Source organism: Perna viridis, chromosome 5 (genome assembly GCF_037379345.1).
Source record: "Perna viridis isolate PV_CMFRI_1.1 ecotype Kerala chromosome 5, ASM3737934v1, whole genome shotgun sequence".
Lineage (NCBI taxonomy): Eukaryota > Metazoa > Mollusca > Bivalvia > Mytilida > Mytilidae > Perna > Perna viridis.
The window spans coordinates 40516695-40534691 of NC_142449.1; the positions used below are offsets into that span (position 1 = coordinate 40516695).

The 17997-nt window shown below is 31.5% G+C and overlaps 3 long non-coding RNA genes across 4 annotated transcripts; 2 read left to right on the forward strand and 1 right to left on the reverse strand.

The window, feature by feature from the left end:
* The first annotated feature begins 55 nt into the window (after positions 1-55).
* On the forward strand, positions 56-3698 carry LOC148617490 (uncharacterized). Its single transcript, XR_015922517.1, has 2 exons — positions 56-147; positions 2274-3698. It is a non-coding gene; the product is annotated as an uncharacterized LOC148617490 (long non-coding RNA).
* Positions 3699-3888: 190 nt separating this feature from the next.
* Positions 3889-7478, reverse strand: LOC148617491 (uncharacterized). The gene is made up of 3 exons (XR_015922516.1): positions 7326-7478; positions 6128-6194; positions 3889-4008 (listed from the first exon to the last, which is right to left on the reverse strand). It is a non-coding gene; the product is annotated as an uncharacterized LOC148617491 (long non-coding RNA).
* Positions 7479-11864: 4386 nt separating this feature from the next.
* On the forward strand, positions 11865-15455 carry LOC148617492 (uncharacterized). 2 transcript variants are annotated; one of them, XR_015922519.1, is made up of 4 exons: positions 11865-11999; positions 12986-13094; positions 13552-13655; positions 14233-15455. It is a non-coding gene; the product is annotated as an uncharacterized LOC148617492 (long non-coding RNA). The 2 variants fall into 2 exon arrangements; XR_015922518.1 differs by having other exon boundaries at positions 11868-12090.
* The last annotated feature ends 2542 nt before the right edge of the window (positions 15456-17997 follow it).

Consider the following 17997-nt stretch of genomic DNA (forward strand, 5'->3'; position numbering starts at 1 on the left):
TTCAAGCTTTTTAGTGACAGTCAAACTCATGTAATTACTATAGATAGAAATATTACCTCATTCTAAAATTAGAATAATGGCACTTGATTGGGTTATATTTTTAGTAAGGTTGTCCCAATTAAACGTAAACATTGATTCAACGTACAGGTATGATTAAATGAACAAAATGCTCCAGTTTTTTGGAATGTTTATTCGAAGATCGCATATATCCACAATTAATAAGGATATGGCAAGCCGTTGTTGAATTTATTCCCCATTTATTGATATCAATAAATATTTAATAACATGTTAATAAATATTTATCAACATGTGCATAAATGATTTATTAATATCAATAAATAGATTAATTATTAACATGTTGATAAATATTTATAAACGTGTTGATAAAACATTTATTGATATTAATATATATTTATTAACAGGTTAACAAAGATGTAAGATTTATTGATATCAATAAATGCCAATTTATTGATATCAATAATTAATCCTTAATATCAATAATTCATTTATTAATATCAATAAATGAATTATTGAGATCAATAAATAATTTATTGATATCAATAAATGGGGAATAAATTCCACAACGGCTTGCCATATAAGTATTTTTATAGACATTAAACTCATTAAAATTAGTTAAAATTCATTTTCCATATTTATTTGGACTAGTCTGGAGGATGGGAGGAAATTTCCCTTTCTTGCAATTTTTTTAACATACCTTTATGTATATAAGCAAGGATATATATATTTAACTCCTTGATATAGGCAAGGATTTATCTATATATAAAGGGAAAACATTGGAACCCCCTTCTACAATTAAAAAAACCTTTTGTTCATTTATTGGTTAATTACACTGCAATATATAACCTTGATATCTGTTTAAAATATTAATACATAACGAATAAGATTGACTGAAATCACCACTGCTCTCTCAAAATTAAAATGGAACAAATCACCCAGGTTGGATAAATTTATAACTAATAAAATGATAAATTAAATGCATCCAAACTATTTTAATTGATTGCTTCAAATATATTCAACTCGTGTTGGAGTAACGGAGTATTTTCTGAAAAATTGGCAGAAAGATATATTACACCCTTACATAGGCCTAGGCTAATAATATTCTTCATCCAAACAACTATCGTGGTTTAAATATAATTAGTGTTTAATTCTTATTAACAAGATCGGCTTCACAAAGAAAGCTAGGACATCTGATCATATGCTTGTAATCTTAAGACAATTATCGATAAATATTGTAGTATACCTTCATGGTGGTAGACTATATGCCTGCTTTGTTGACTTAAAAAGGGCCTTTAATACTGTTATTCACACTGGGATCAAACTTGAACTACTAGATATTGTGAGGGATCTTCATTTTACAATATCCTTAAAACATGTATGAAGTAAGGTAATTGCGTGTAAAAGTAAATGAAAACTTAACTAGCAGCTTTTCAACACACCTTTGGGTAAAACAAGGAGACAATCTTAGTCCGAATCTCTTTATCATATCTTTTTTAATAATTTGACAAAATATTTAAAAAAAAAGTTTCGATAAATAATCAACTGATGGAACTATTGATCGGTCTAATTTTATAAATAATGAAGATGAGAAACTTGCTAAAACAGATTTTCTTGTATTGGCATACTAAGGTTAGAACATTCTCCTTCAAAACTTATACACAATGTCCACAGAGAATATAGGAATACGTTAAAAACTAGGACCAGACTCTTCGTACTCAAAATTTCATCTTTTTTTATTGTAAAACATTAAATATTGATCAAGTCTCTATCAAAAACCTTGGAAAAAGGTAAATTTAAGCAATCTTTGAAAAAAAGGTTGAACTTGAAACAGAATTTTCTGGAAACTTGGAATGATGTTAAAAGACAGAGTAAATTATGTACATATTACAAATTTAAGGCATCATTTGTTATGGTAAGTTATCTGTCTAAAATTCCTCTAAATAATCGCAAAATGTTAACCAACTTTCGTCTGAGTAACCATATCTTAAAAACTGAGACTTGACACAGCATTGGGATGATTCAAATACTTCAAAATCCAAAAAATGACCTGAACATGAACCAGAGACGATCTACATACACAATGTATAGCGAACCGAATAAAAGGTAAATCTAGACCATTATCACACATACATTCCAAATGGTAGTCAATTTTTCTTATGCGGGGATTGGAATAGCCGAACCGCATGTATAGAGGATTACATACTAGGTATCGATCAATTACCAAGGCAAAATACTATTGATTTTACCCCTAACAGGTACGGCGAAATATTCTGCGAATTTCTGTGTGATATTAACTGTTGCATTCTGAACGGCAGAAACTGTATTAACAACGATTTTACGTTTGTATCAACTAGGAGATCTTTGGTCGTTGACTGTGTTGCTCATACGAAAATTTACCATGTTTTGTAAACTTTGAAGTCTTAAGAGCGAGGACTTTATTCAAAGAAATTGCAACTGTGGACTCTTCTGACCCACAACACATACCCGATCAGTCAATGTTATGCTGGACTTTCTGTATGTCTATTAATGGTGATAACCAGACCGAAACTAATCACGATGTCGATAAAGAATTTGTAAAACTGTTAAATTTGACACACGTAACATTCCGAATGACTGGATGTCTAATGCCATAACTATTGTGAAATTAAATACGGTTATACAGGACTTGGAGACTTCCGAAATTAGCCAGTCAAGTTTGGTCAATAAATATGGTGACTTTGTAAAAATTGTACACGACGAAATGAACTTGAAGCTAAATAAATCTCGTACATGTGTGTAACGGCAGAAGTAATAAAAGCGACGGCGTATGAAAAAACCGTAGTGCAACGAAAACCTAACAGTACTTTGGAACGATGTATGTAAAGCCGAGTGCGAGTGGCAAAAGTGTAAAACCCGATGTAAAAAGGATTTACGACATGTATTTGTGGAGAAACGGAAGAACTTTGATAAACATTCTCAAAAAGCTAAACGTCAATACTGGAACCGTAGTCAGGATCAATTGGTAGAAGTTCAACATGGTGATCCTCGTGAATTCTGGAAGAGAATTGGTAAAACTGGTGTCGGAAACGAGCGACAGAAGTCAATACCGATGGAGGTCACATTAGATGATGGGACAATTAGCACAGATACAGAAACTGTTCTCAATAGATGGGAAAATTGTTTTCTTTTCTGATTTATTAAACTGTAACAATTCAACATTAGATACAAATATTAATTCTAATATTAATAATGAATTCTTAGATAGTGAAATTTTATATGAAGAGGTTGTAAATGCTATTGTAAAAAGTAAAAATGGTAAATCATCAGGTATTGATTGTATACCAAATGAGTTATTGTAAAATACGTCAATGATATCTGTTTTACATACATTTTTTAACACTTGATTTAAATATGGTAAAATTCCTTCGGAATGGGGTAACCCCTATTCCCAAACTTCAGATCCAAGGGATCCTTTATCATATCGGGGCATTAGCTTACTAGCCCCTTGTGCATATAAGTTGTATTGTTATATACTTAATGACAGATTAGCATTTTGGTTAGAACAAAATGAAATAATTCAGGATAGCAAAACTGTTTTCGTAAAAAAGAAGTACAATTGATCATCTAAATACACTTACTGCAATTATTGAAACCAGAAAATTGAAAAAAATTGTCAACTTTTACAGCTTTTATAGACTTCACGGTACGGTAGTGGAGATAGCAAATTATTGTTTACTAAACCGAATAATTTAGGATTGAGTACACAATTTTTAATTAGTTTGAAATCAATATATTCACACGTAGAATGTTGTTTTACTAGACTTAATGGTAAAATGACAGAGTGGTTTAATGTAAATTCTGGATTGAAGCAAGAGTGTGTTCTATCACAAATTATGTTTAACATTTTTATTAATAACTTAATTGATGCCAAAAAGTTATTAAATATTGGTGTAGATATTGATAGTTAATAACTTGGTTTACTTCTACATGTTGATGATAATGTCCTCATTGCTGAAAATATAAATGATATACAAATAAATGCTACAAATTAAAAGAAAAAACTGATGTTTTAGAGTAATGTGTAAACTCAAAGTGTGTAATTTTTTATGTATATGCAAATCTAGATAGTGTATTAAATAGACATATTATTGTTCAAGTTAAAACTTTTTTTATTTGATATATTTACTTGTGAATGGCAAAATAGAATATTGTTACAAAGTAATGGTAGTAAACTACGAACTCATAAATTATATAAAACAAATTATTGTTCAGAGTCGTATCTAACACAAAATATGCCCAAAAAGCACAGAAGTGCATTTGCAAAATTTAGTTGGTGTTGTTCCTTTAAAAATAGAAACTGGACGTTATGAAAGACAAACCAGTATCTGGGCACATTTGTTTTAATTGTAAAGATATTAACGAAGATGAAAAACATGTTTTAACTTTATGTCAATTACATGCAGATCTTCGTAATTTATTATTTGAGGAAGCACGTAAATATAATGAATTGTTTTTTGCATTGTCCGATAACTATAATTTTATTTATATTTTTAACTGTGAAGAATTGTGCCAATTAGCTGCTAAAACCTACTAAATATTTTATGTAGGAGGACTAGCTTTTTTTATAAATAGTTCACTTTTTATAAATGTGCTGTATATTTCTTCTTGTATTTTATTTTGCATGTATACATATATGAATATATCTTAATAGTCTCTCATTATTCTTGATAGAATGGCACTTGTACACTGTTATATACTTATATGTTTTTTTTATTGTTGACTTTTAAGCATAGGTATGTTGTATACATTATAGTATTTTATATGCTGTACAAGTGGTGTGACTTTAATAAAATATTGAATCTTGAATCTTTAATCATACTGATTGATTGCAATGATTGATATTTTTTATATATAATGTTGTTGTAATATCTATGCCCTTTTTGGACCCTTTGATTTAGTAAAAAAATCAACAATAAAAATATTTCTTTGTATCTTGTTTTGTTTAACGCATACACATACAAGGTTTATGCTTTTGGCGTGTCACTTCACCAGTACAACATATCACAATGATGTCTATGCATTAAAATAAATTATTATATAGATAGCAGTGATTTACCGAATGTTCCCAGTGTAAAAATTTTCTATAATTTGCACTGTGAAATAAATTCCGTAGTTGCACTTTCACACTTTCTCCCGCCAAAACTCACAACACAAAATTTAAAGTTTAAAATTTATGTTAAAAATAGTAACCAATAATGAGAGGAAATGTATATAATAAATATGATAATCAATTGGTTATCGTGGGTAACCAAACTCGTGCCAAGAACGCATTAAGATTCAACTAGTACGCATTCTTTTGCACTCCTGATCATACTTTGTTTTATAGTTGATTATCCTATTATGAATGCATTATGGTACATGAACGAATAGAATTGTACGCGAAAGAACATTCTTGTAAACATTTTATTTTTTAACAAGTATGCACTTTACTTTGTGTGTACATTTTGTATGTTCAACTATGATGTTTATAACTATATAATTGTTGTCACACCGAAATAATTTTGAAATGATTCGCAGCGGGCAGCTTGATAAACCTCAGAGGTCAAATCCTTAAAAGTTGAGACAAGTATGGACACAACATTCAAACTTGATACTGCTCTTAATTTGGAAATGTGTGATGAAGTATAGGCTTCTGGCCATAAAGGAAGTGGCCAAATTTGGTAAGGGGAGAGTACAGAAATTCATTCATGTGCAATCCCTTCACTTTTGGCTTACATTCCTTTGATTGCCGCTATTACATTGGTTCCCTTGATTACCTTTGAAACAAAAGGTATGTTAGTGGTGCAAAGATAAGAGCTTAAATAATAATGGTCCAGTTCAACTATAATTTTAGAATAGGACTTGACAAACTCTATTTGCAATTGAATATTCACACAATAAAGATATTTATTTTTGGCTTAATCATATAACAAAAGCATCTGTATACAAAAAGAGATATATCCTGATAGCAAGTAATAGTGATTTTTACCAGAACTTAACATCTAGCTAGAGCTTGTTTATCTTGCCTCAGACATAGTTGGTTTAATACTTAATTTTCTTAATTTAATTAAATTCTTTATATGTCACTCACCTTTTACGAGTCATTACTAAGAATCCTTTCATGCATCCTCTAATCTCTCTTGAGCAACATAGAGCACCTTCAAAACAAAATTATACTTATTATGCATTAATTCAAAATTAGATAACTTTCAGATTCTGTATATAGACAGTAAAATGGAGTTATAAACATGTAACTGAAACAGGGGCTGCACTGGCTTCCAAAATTCTGTCACCAATTTTTTTAATCAGTGTTCAGAAATAAGAGCAAAAAGTGGTGCCAAAAAAAATTTCCAATTTTTTAAAATATGACAGTACTAAGTCCACTGATGAAATTCCATGAGAAGAAAAAATGAAATCAGTACAACTTATATGCCATATATATACAATTTCCGAATCGTAACACAATTTCTCTTCAAACACAAGAAATCATACACCCCAATTCCCACTAATGAAAACTTGCATCCAATCTTCAGTGTGTGATGGACAAGTTGAAAAACTAAACTAGTATTTTTATATTTAAAATGCTAAAATCAAAACTGTACTACATTTGGGTCTAAAAGCACTGAATCTATTATGGTTTCAAATGATCATATCTATATTGTTAATTTCAAATTTAAAGCCTTTCTGAATTGTTAAAACAGAAGATTAACAACATAAACATGTTACATTTGTACCCATAACTATCCATATCTACATTTTAACAAAAAAAAAAAAAAACATTTGTGCTGTACCTTATGTGAGACAGTACCTACCTCTATCTAGTTTGTCTTACTGTGTGCACAGATAAACTTATGGAACATATACAAAATGTATTATTCCAGCATTCAAAAATGGTCATTGCTTATACTGTTTCAGTCACATTTTTCACTCGATATTTATTCCATCAATTGTAGAAGAATTACCATTGCAGTACATAAATAAAAATCATTGCTTAAAATATGCAAACTATAAAGTTTGACTCTGCCACATTTTCCCAAAAAATGGCAAAATATTGAGAAAAAAAATCCAACAAAAAAGGGGGGTCTAATCCAGATCATACCCTTTAAAAAGCCATCATGTTTACATGGTTTTAGTAAACATTATCTGGAAGTGAGACGTGCTGTTGTTGTCCAGTACATGCAGCCCCAGTTGTAGCAGTAAAATGGTTATGACTGAGTGATCCTTCAACTCGCGTTTATTTCCGTTTAGTAAACGACAATATCGAATACCCGGGAATGAATGATACTAACCTGTTTCTATTTTGGAAAGAACGAGTTTAAAATATTAATTGCATCCAAGATTTTGAAAGCAGTGAAAATCCTTATTCTCGCGTGCTTATTCTCATGCGAAGAGTTTCTCAATGAGTTTGGAAATACGAATTATGGTGTAATGTGACAAGTTATGATTTGACCACGGACCACGGACCAAAAGGTAACAACACATGGAAACGTTCTATCGTGCATCACATTTCACACTCCTAGTATTTTAATCGTAAGTACTTTTTTATCAGGCTTTCTAAAAATCAGACAGCACGTCAAAAACCAACCCAATTTAATTTTATTTCTTGTTTAGAAACAGTTACTGATCACATAATCTTAGTTTTTTATTTGTTTATTGTGCTAAATAGAGAAAAAGTATGTACAAAAATGTAGATTGTAAATGAAATTTGCACACAAGCATCGTTTGTTTGGTAGGTTTTCTTCACCATGAATTACTTTTTATCCAACATGAATCACTTTTCCATTAGCAGTGTCTGAATTTTATGTTGACTGGTACTTAACATTTGATCTAAACGGAACCTTTCAGGGTTCTCCTAAGTGTTATTTGTACAAATTTGTTGTTGAATTTGTACCAAGTCTGCAAAAATATTTAACAAAACGGACTTATTACAAAAAAATGCCTTACTAGATGTAAACTAAGATAATCATCACATTCCTTGTTTGTTGAAACTGGGGGTTACTACGGTATAGAGATGTCAAATAGATAGTGTGCTTTGTGCACAATGAAAAGTGTCGAGGGTGAATTTCATTTTGTATCGAGTTGTGACGCCAGTATGTCTAGCCTTATTATTTTAGAAGCCCCTCCTCTTTCAAAATATAGTACATGCATATATTTCAAAACCACTGGAAATTTCAAGGTGATGCGTAATTTATGTAGGTTCCTTGTCCATGTATTTACAGTCTTAACTTAATTACTTTAGTTATGATTGTGTATTTGCATTTGTAACGTATATCAACTTCTGTTCAGGTGTTAGAATACTGGGATATGTACTGTTGTTTGTTGTAACATTGTACTGGTGAGCATGATTGCCTTACTTAACTTATACAGATATTGATTTGAATTGATCTTTACAATAAATTTAAAAAATAAAAATCTGCAGTCAAAATGTATACGTAAAACTCAAATTTTCGTTTATTACGAGAAAATTACTACAGGTATTAACAGCTCGATATTCCGTTTTACTGTTAATTAAGTACAATATACAGGAAGTGGTCGGTTTAGCTGGGGACACTTATAATCAATAAATACATCCCGTAATATGGCTTCGCACGTGTTTCGTGTGGCAGATCAAGATATTTACTAAATAGGAGCTGACATAGGACCCTAAATTTACCCAAGAAAATTATGAAAATGATATATTCTATTCACTTTTATCGAAAATATGTGAAGCAACTATTTGTTTGATTATTTCTTATGCACAAATGTCACATTAAAAAATCTATTTATAAGGGGACCAAGGACAGCCGCCATAAAACCTGGTTTAATTCTCAATGTCCAAAGGAAATGCCTGTACCGAGTGACGATGACCATTGCAATGGTTGCAAACTTTCCGGTTTTACTTTGATAATGCCATTTAAATTTTATGCAGACTTTTCATTTTGACTCTTATATAGAGTTTATCACTTCGATAACTTTGTTAATAACCATTCATTTGTTATGGAAAAATATTCATGTTTGTTTCTCACCCTTTGTTTTACGGTAATATTCTACACATAGCACGGAAAGCTCGATACTCGCCCAATAAGTAAACTAAACCGTTGAATAGGCTTATTCTTAAGGGATATAATGTTATGATATTCTTGTCAGATCTTTAAGGATGACATTTTTTTGGTTGTTCATTGATTCGCTCATCGAGTCTTTAAATAGAAATTGGACCACTATAGGAGAGTTCGCCAATCTCATTAGTGATGTCATATTCACTAATTTTCATATCATTAAGTGTCAAATTGGTTGGCAAATAAACAACGAAATAAACAATTAGCAAATTCATGATTAGAATCCCAATTTTCAAAACTTTATAACTTTGTTATTCTATATCCAATTTTGGTTCTGTAAAATGTTTCATTTAGATAAAATAATTCATATTTTATGTGTAAATTTATTACTCTTTTACTTAAAAAAATAAATTTGAAATGATATTTATATGTAAACCTCTATTATCATTAAAAATTATTTTAAATTTTTTATGCTCACATAGTCTAATTACTGAATATTTATTTTAAAATTCCGTGGATAAAAAGAGTATTATTGGCAGTGTAGAGAACCAAAAGAATTTTTCAATTACCTTAAAAAACGAAAACGTTATGATGATATAAAGTTGATGCCCCTTGCCAATCAAGGGATTTTTTGCCAACCAAATCCAAATCACAGGTAAGTGATGACATCACGAAGAACTCTCCTATATTTTAAAACAGTTTTTGGCATGACATTGGTTGCGTCTTTATTGTATGACGTGTGAAGCACCGTGGCTCAACCGCGCATGGGAAGAATTGAAATTGATTTTACATATGATAGGGACATCCAGACTTGGGACCGGCAAGTTATCCGGGCGGAGTTAATATCCATTTAAAAGATTTTTCAATACTAGATCCAATACAAGGTAGATCTATTTAGGTGTAGATTACATCTTTTTGGCATTTTTTGGATATATATATTCCTAACTTCTATTTTATTTTCATATTTTTATGAAATATTTGATATCACTGCCTTTTACAGGTAGACTGATACAATTAGTGCCAGTCTTTTTAAGCGCAATTCAACCACGGGGAAATATGTTGGGACAATTAAACTAGTTTTTTATCCAATTAGCGCAAACGTTGAATCGAAAAACGCGCAATGTACACTTTCATTGAACTTCAACGTGCAGACACTTGGTAACCAATATGAACTGTACAAAATAGTATGTTCAGTGTACACCAGGTATAGATTGTACATATAGATTCCACCGTATAGTGTTTCGAAAAGTAGAATGGGTGAATCTTATTACACGTATGTACAATACAGTTTAATGCATATCATATAAATTGTAGCTATAACCAGAGGTATGACAGACTTTAGAGCTTCAGTTTCCCTACATGTATGTAGGCGATTTTGAAATTATACAATTAAGGATTTTTACTGTAATGTTGGAATATACTAGTATACCTTTGTCATCATCTCATCTGTAAAAGCTTCTTGTATATAACAGGAACGCACTTTTGTACACTATGTACACACGGATGATCAGAACTGTAAGGGTACGAACATCTACTGCAATATTGGACAGATTCTACTGTATAGTGTTTCGAAAAGTTGAATGGGTGAATCTTATTACACGTATGTACAATACAGTTTAATGCATATCATATAAATTGTAGCTATAACCAGAGGTATGACAGACTTTAGAGCTTCAATTTCCCTACATGTATGTAGGCGATTTTGAAATTATACAATTAAGGATTTTTACTGTAATGTTGGAACATACTAGTATACCTTTGTCATCATCTCATCTGTAAAAGCTTCTTGTATATAACAGGAACGCACTTTTGTACACTATATACACACGGATGATCAGAACTGTAAGGGAACGAACATCTTCTACTGCAATATTGGACAGGTAAATCCTGTCACCTGTTGAGTCACCTGTTCTGTCTGAGCCATAAAACAATTATTTTTTTTTAAATTACCTCAGGGCGATTCTATTCGTCACCTGGCCTGTGTAGTGTCGTACGTAAACTTAACCGAGATTTTGAAAGTGGGTTCTAAAAGGGGTGGGGGTCTAGAAAAAGAGGGGTGTGTCATAGTATAATATTTCCTCATCTTCACCAAAATTTTGCATGAAATTATCCACATTAATCCAATTATATCATTTTTAATACTTCTTTTTTTAATATAACAACCAAAGGATTTTGATAGGCTATTATAGAAGTCCTTGTATATAATTATATTTACTGAAAGGATCTGCTTACTAGTGAATGAGTTTTTTTTTCTTTTAATTTATATAAGGTTTTTATAATTTTACTAGCGAATTAAAACCGTACATGTAACAGGGAGTTATAATTAATTACAGGTCTATGCGTGTAACTGTCACCAATGATTTTACAGTCCATGCTTTAATTTACATTACAAAACCGAATTACTGCAGCCCGTGAAAGAGGTTCGCTTGCATGGAAGTTATTTTCTGATATGGCACCATCCTATGGACGAACGGAAATGCCAGCATCTTACGTTAGATCTGGGTATTAAAATGTACACGTACTATGTTTAATCAAGACAAAGTCCCGAGAAAGTACAGTTTCATTCGTTAGCCCAATGATTTATATTATACATAGCATTTACCTAAATTTAACTCCTTCGCTAGCTATGAAATAACTTTTTGTACAACTATTTACTACGTTACTGGAATGCTCATCTTGTGCGTTCCTGCATCGATATAACAACAAGTGTTATACGAAAGGATAATTACAGAGGAAACCTCAGATATGTATTGTTAGTCAGTGACGAAACGGGGTGCCGAAATCACGCATGACACAAGACGCTTTTGTATACGGTTCATTCCCCGCTATGACCTCGTCCCAGCAGCGAGATAAGTGTTGATGCTGCAGTCGTTCAGAAACTAACGAATTCAATACAGCAATGAATGCATACGTTAAGTTCCGACTACAGTAAGTTAGGAGTTGTACTGCTGCAGAAAATCTTCATGATTTGCTCTGACTACTCTGCTCCTGAAACAGTTTCCTCCTTCCACAGTCACAGGTTGGGAACTACAGCTGAATTCTCGTGCGGTGTTTACCCATTATAAACTTAGATTTTTTTTTTAAAGTATTTTATTTGAAGGGGGAATATTTATTGTATCTGAAGAATCCTTTTTTTCACTGTAACTGTAATATTTAATGATTAAGTTACCGTGGTCAGGGAATTTATATTACAGGGACTGGTCACTCCTTACCAAGTTTATAATATGGAGTAGACATTTCCTAAATCAGCGAGCATCGTGAGCTTTACTGTATATGTACCATCTTTGCAAGACTTATAAAAATAATTTTTGCTTCGCAAGTGCAATATTTTTATTTATATTTAACCAGCAAGCAAAATCAATATTTCTACTTAAAAATATGTCTTGTTAAGTAATGGGGAGTTTTTTTCAGCTATCCTTATTTAGTGAAAAAATGAACACCCAGCCCTTTTAACAAATTTCTGGATCTGCCCAGCATGTAGCTACTTATCTGTCAAAGAAGAATTAAAGTATTTGTAATCAATTCAACCTCATTTGAACATTAATTACAAGAACAAGTCACAAGTTTTCAGTCAGTAGAATAGACTTATAATTTGTTTACTTATAGTACAAAACAGGCACTACCTGACAATCCTGCAAAAAGTTTTAACTGGATTTGTTGCTTAGTATGTGTTCCTAATACATGTTAGTTCTTAAAAGTTCTTAAATAGAACTTAAAATAAGATATGCTGTGTGCAAAGATTGAAATATGTTGATTGGCATTTGTTTTTTGTTTTTTGTTTTTTTTTGGAGGGGGAGGGTTCAATACCAACAGAAAATTTTTAACAGAACCATATTGAACTCCATCTTTACACGTGGCTGGCATTTTAATACTTGTACAACTAAATTTGTCTAGCTGTATTTTTCTTTTTTCAGAACTTTAAGTGATAACTTGTATTTAAAAGAGAGACACTTACACATTTCTTAGAGAAGAATATTGACCAATTAAAAAGGGCGATTATCATTTGACACATTTACTGTAGCAGTAAGTACTTATACATGCAATACTCAGTGATTATTAAATAATTAAACAAATTTTTTTCATCCACAGGTATGCATTTTTTAACATAATCTTGATGACATTGTAAATAGGCTGAAACAGTTTTGCTTTGAATACACAGGAAGCTTCCATGACGCACATTTTAATAGAAAGCACACTTTTTCGTTTAACAGACTATCAGAAACTTTCACGCATACTGTTTGAATGATTAAAAAGTCATCTAATTTTTTATATTATTAAAATTGGAACGTTAGGCTTTATGTAAAGATATAATATATTCACTAGACCCATAAAGGGAGATAATTAAACTGATTGGTTTTTAATGTGAAAACCTTGTTAGCACAGCTCCTCCAAAACCACTCAAGGTATTTTAAAAAAAAAATATGTGAAGAAATGCATCAGTAGAGATTCAATGCAGTACTTTTAGCTTTGTATATTGTAGGGACAACCTGATAATACCAGATGACTATTAATACATTGACCAACCTGATGGATTGGGTTTTGGATCCTGTAGTGAGAGCAACATATGATAACTTGTAATTACAGGTATTCCTATATATTTATGGTAAAGCATTACTTGTACATGATTTTGATGTTTTTTTTTTTTTTAGGTAATCAGTTTACTTCAAATTGTTATTAATGTTGTGCACTCTGTTAGTTAATTGAGCACAAGAAGCATGTTACTTGTAGTTAGTTTTTCAACTTAGCACATTAAGTTCTGTCTTTATACATGAATGAGTTACATATAAATCAGAATACATTAATAAGTTATAAATGTTTGTAAGAAACCTTTTAGAGTTGAAGACCCACAGATTATGCTTTGCATGGCTTTGAAAAGTGAGGGGGTGGTTGTTGCCTGCTGAAACTGACCAATCACCCTCATAGTAATTAATCAGCCAGTAACACCAATCATGTTTACATTAGGTTGTTACTTTATTATCTTTCAAGGTAGGTTTTTAATAATTGGCATGTTGTTAAGCATTTTTAAGATGTATAGCCTTCTACATGCTCTAGGGTTAATTACCATTGACCTTGACATCACATTTTTGTGCTTTGTTTGCATTTTTTTAAATTAAAAATCTACCCAATACTATGACATTTTTAGTTCTTAACTAATTTTTAGGTATCATTATTGGTTGGGATTCTATGGTCAGAATAGCTACTGGTATACAGCAAGAAATTCCTGCAAAATTTTAGGAGGATTTTAACATTATATTTAAGAGCAACACTATCATGTATCAGATCATCACTACAAAGTGTGCAGTACATAACATGAGCTTTTACTATTATTACCATCAAATGAGAAATTGAGAATCTTCTTTTGGTGATACTGGAGTACAGTTGTAAAGAAATCATCATTGCTACCTAAATATGATACATGTACATACATGTACTTGTGACTGCTAATATTATTCCCACTGAAGCTAAAGTGTTGACATTCAAGAAATAGTTTATATGTATCAGCCTCATTCACAGAAGGGTAAAATTGGAGGAAACTGTGGGGATTTAGACATAAGCAACAAACATGTAAATTTTGAAATAGGAATGTAGTTACACGTTTATTCATCAGAAGAAATCAATTCATTTTTTTCAAAACCCCACCATTGCAAAAAAGGTTTTAATTTTTTTAAATAATCATTAATAAATGTCTGCCGATTCAGGAAAAACTTCGAACATACATTATTGTACCTTACTATGATTTGATGTGCTGTAATGTGTATCAAGCATTCATTTTCTGTTTAAGTAATTTTATATCTGTTTACATTCATGACAATATTAGGTGTTTTTATTATGTCTATGTTAGCCAGATTGGAATAGTTTATATGAACTGTGGTTCTTGCCCATGATATAAGGTTCAAAATGAGTTAGACTTTGATTCAGACATTTAATTCCTGTCAAATTGCATGGGCATCTATTTCATATCCTTGGAAATTATGAAAGAAGGTTTAGGCATTAATTTGCTCATTTTTGCCAAAATTTTGCACAAAATCAACCCAATTTTTACACTAAAGGGGGTGTATTAAATAAAGTTGATTTTGCATTTTAACACTTTTTGTTTAAGAATGGACATAAAATGCCAAAAAATACAGATACTTTTGTGTTGAATGTGGATATGGTTATGAATTGTGATGAAAGACTAACCTTTTTGTAGTTTATCAACAATATCAGTACTTTTGCAATGCAAAAAAAAATGAACTATATTTTATTATAAAGCATGTTCAAGAAATAACACTTATCAAGATAATTTAGCTTCAATTCTTTTTTAAGTTGAATAATTAAATACATAAAAACATGCATATTCCTTATAAAATTTAATAAAGTAATAAATATACTTACTAAATGTGAGAATGCATTGGTTATTACTTGCTTATAAATAATAGAGACGAAAATTATTTAAAGTCTATAGCTTTATTCAATCTACACACACATTTGTACTTTCTGGTATCTTATCATAATACCTCTTCATACACATGTACCCATTTTTATATGTTTCTAACTATTGATTTACAAACAAAAAATCCTATGGGACAAAAAAAATCCCATGGGACAAAAATAATCCTATGGGACACAAAAAAATCCCATGATTTTTAAATTGAAACTATAAGTTTATTTTATCAAAAATTGTAAAATAAAATGCATTTCATTAAATCCCATGCGAATCTGCATCCAATGGTTACTCACATGACATGGTAGGTTGAAGAAAAAGCTGCGCAAGATTTGCAATTCAGTGTTTTGCAAATTTAAATTGTCTTGTGTTATAATAGCGATTTTCTTATTTATCCTTCGTCAGATACGGGTACAATAGTGACCACAATGTTGGACAGTCGAACAGATATACACGTACATGTAGTTGTAACCATATTGGCATTACATGGAAGAAAGTTTTGATCGGTCAATTTGGAGTTTATTTGACCTACAAGTTGTGCAAGGTGCATATCAAATCACTAAGTACGTGTATTGCACGTGCAGTCATTTAATTCACAACAGTAACGAAGCGATGCTAATGAAGATAAATCATCAACGTTTCGGGTAACTGACAGAGATTTTAGCAAATGGACAAGTCTTTCAGTTCAAATACTTATAGGGGGTGGGAGCGAGAAGTGCTCACAACACCTTACGGCTATGTACACAGACACGTTGTTTCATTGTTTATACATGTAGATGCTTATGCCTTTTGTTGTATTAACAAAGGATCATGAAAGAAAATGAAAAGATCAACAGGCGTTTGAATTGCTTTCACTTAATACACACGCAGGAAATACTTGTAGCACACAATGTTACACTTCGAAAGCTGTCACTGTATTCAAAGAACTTTAGAGCTAGACTTTTTTTGTAGAAATGAGTAAATAAATATGCTATTCTGACTACATGTATATGTGGGTAGTAACATGAGGGGCAGGGATTTTGTATTTTTTTTTTTTTTTTTTTATTTTCTTACTTTGTATTATGAAATCTTTATTCAACTATCAAACTAAGAATCTTTTTGAAATATCTAGATGGCCCTTAAAAGGGCCGTATAAATATGTGGAAACTGACATCTGAGGTACATGTACATGTTCACAGTCCAGGAATTCTAGTCTGCGTCACAGCCGGTATGTTGACTCTCAAAGGCATAAAAGTTGCTTTCATGGTGAGCTGTGGCAGCAATACTCTGGTATCGTATGTTCGGCTTGACTTTAGTCCCGGGCGATTTCTCCTGTATGATCCCGCTCCCGCTACCATTGGTTCTCGTCCAACCTGAAACTAAGAAGAATAGTACGACTCGCCTTCACTCGTCGTGTCATGCTCATTCATACGATTAGGAAAGAAAAATGAAATTTCAATCCACTAAATGAATTTAAAACAGGTAAAAAGGAAAACATTTGGCCTTTCTTTCTTGAAAAGTTTAGATCTTAAAAATCGCATTCAAACAAATTACAAAACATACTAGGACCAAGTTTTCTTTTTTATAGGACGGATTGAACTAACATATTAAATGTTAGCCAATCGGCTTGGTTATAGCATATTGAAGTAGCCAGATGTAAACTGTATATATAGTCACAGAGCGGCTGTGATAGAAAGGTACTCACTTTTAAATAAAATTAACTGTCATTGGTCAATTTACTTTGATGAAGAATGTCGTTCGGAGAATGGAAAAGGGGGAGGGTCATTACTAATATGAATACACAATATTTATGACATGATCAGTAAATTTGACTTCACGGTAGAATTGATTTTGAGCAAATGACAAAGGCGCACGTACCTTTTTGAAAAAAAAAAAAAAAAAAAAAAAAAAAAAAAAAAAAAAACAAAACAGACAACGTCTTTCTTCTTTCTCCCTTACAATGTAAACACTTTGTGTATTTTTTTTTATGAAATATACAGAATTCTCACATCAAAACTCCATTATCTGACATTTCCTTTTCGTGCACGTACGTGTATGCAATGTAATCTAGTAGATAGTAAATGCAGGAAAATGCGCGAGGGCGCATGTTTTCGGTTCTCCTACACCGTTGTATACGATTGATTAATATATTCTATATAATAGCGATTTTCTTGTTTATCCTTCGTCAGATACGGGTACAATAGTGACCACAATGTTGGACAGTCGAACAGATATACACGTACATGTAGTTGTAACCATATTGGCATTACATGGAAGAAAGTTTTGATCGGTCAATTTGGAGTTTATTTGACCTACAAGTTGTGCAAGGTGCATATCAAATCACTAAGTACGTGTATTGCACGTGCAGTCATTTAATTCACAACAGTAACGAAGCGATGCTAATGAAGATAAATCATCAACGTTTCGGGTAACTGACAGAGATTTTAGCAAATGGACAAGTCTTTCAGTTCAAATACTTATAGGGGGTGGGAGCGAGAAGTGCTCACAACACCTTACGGCTAT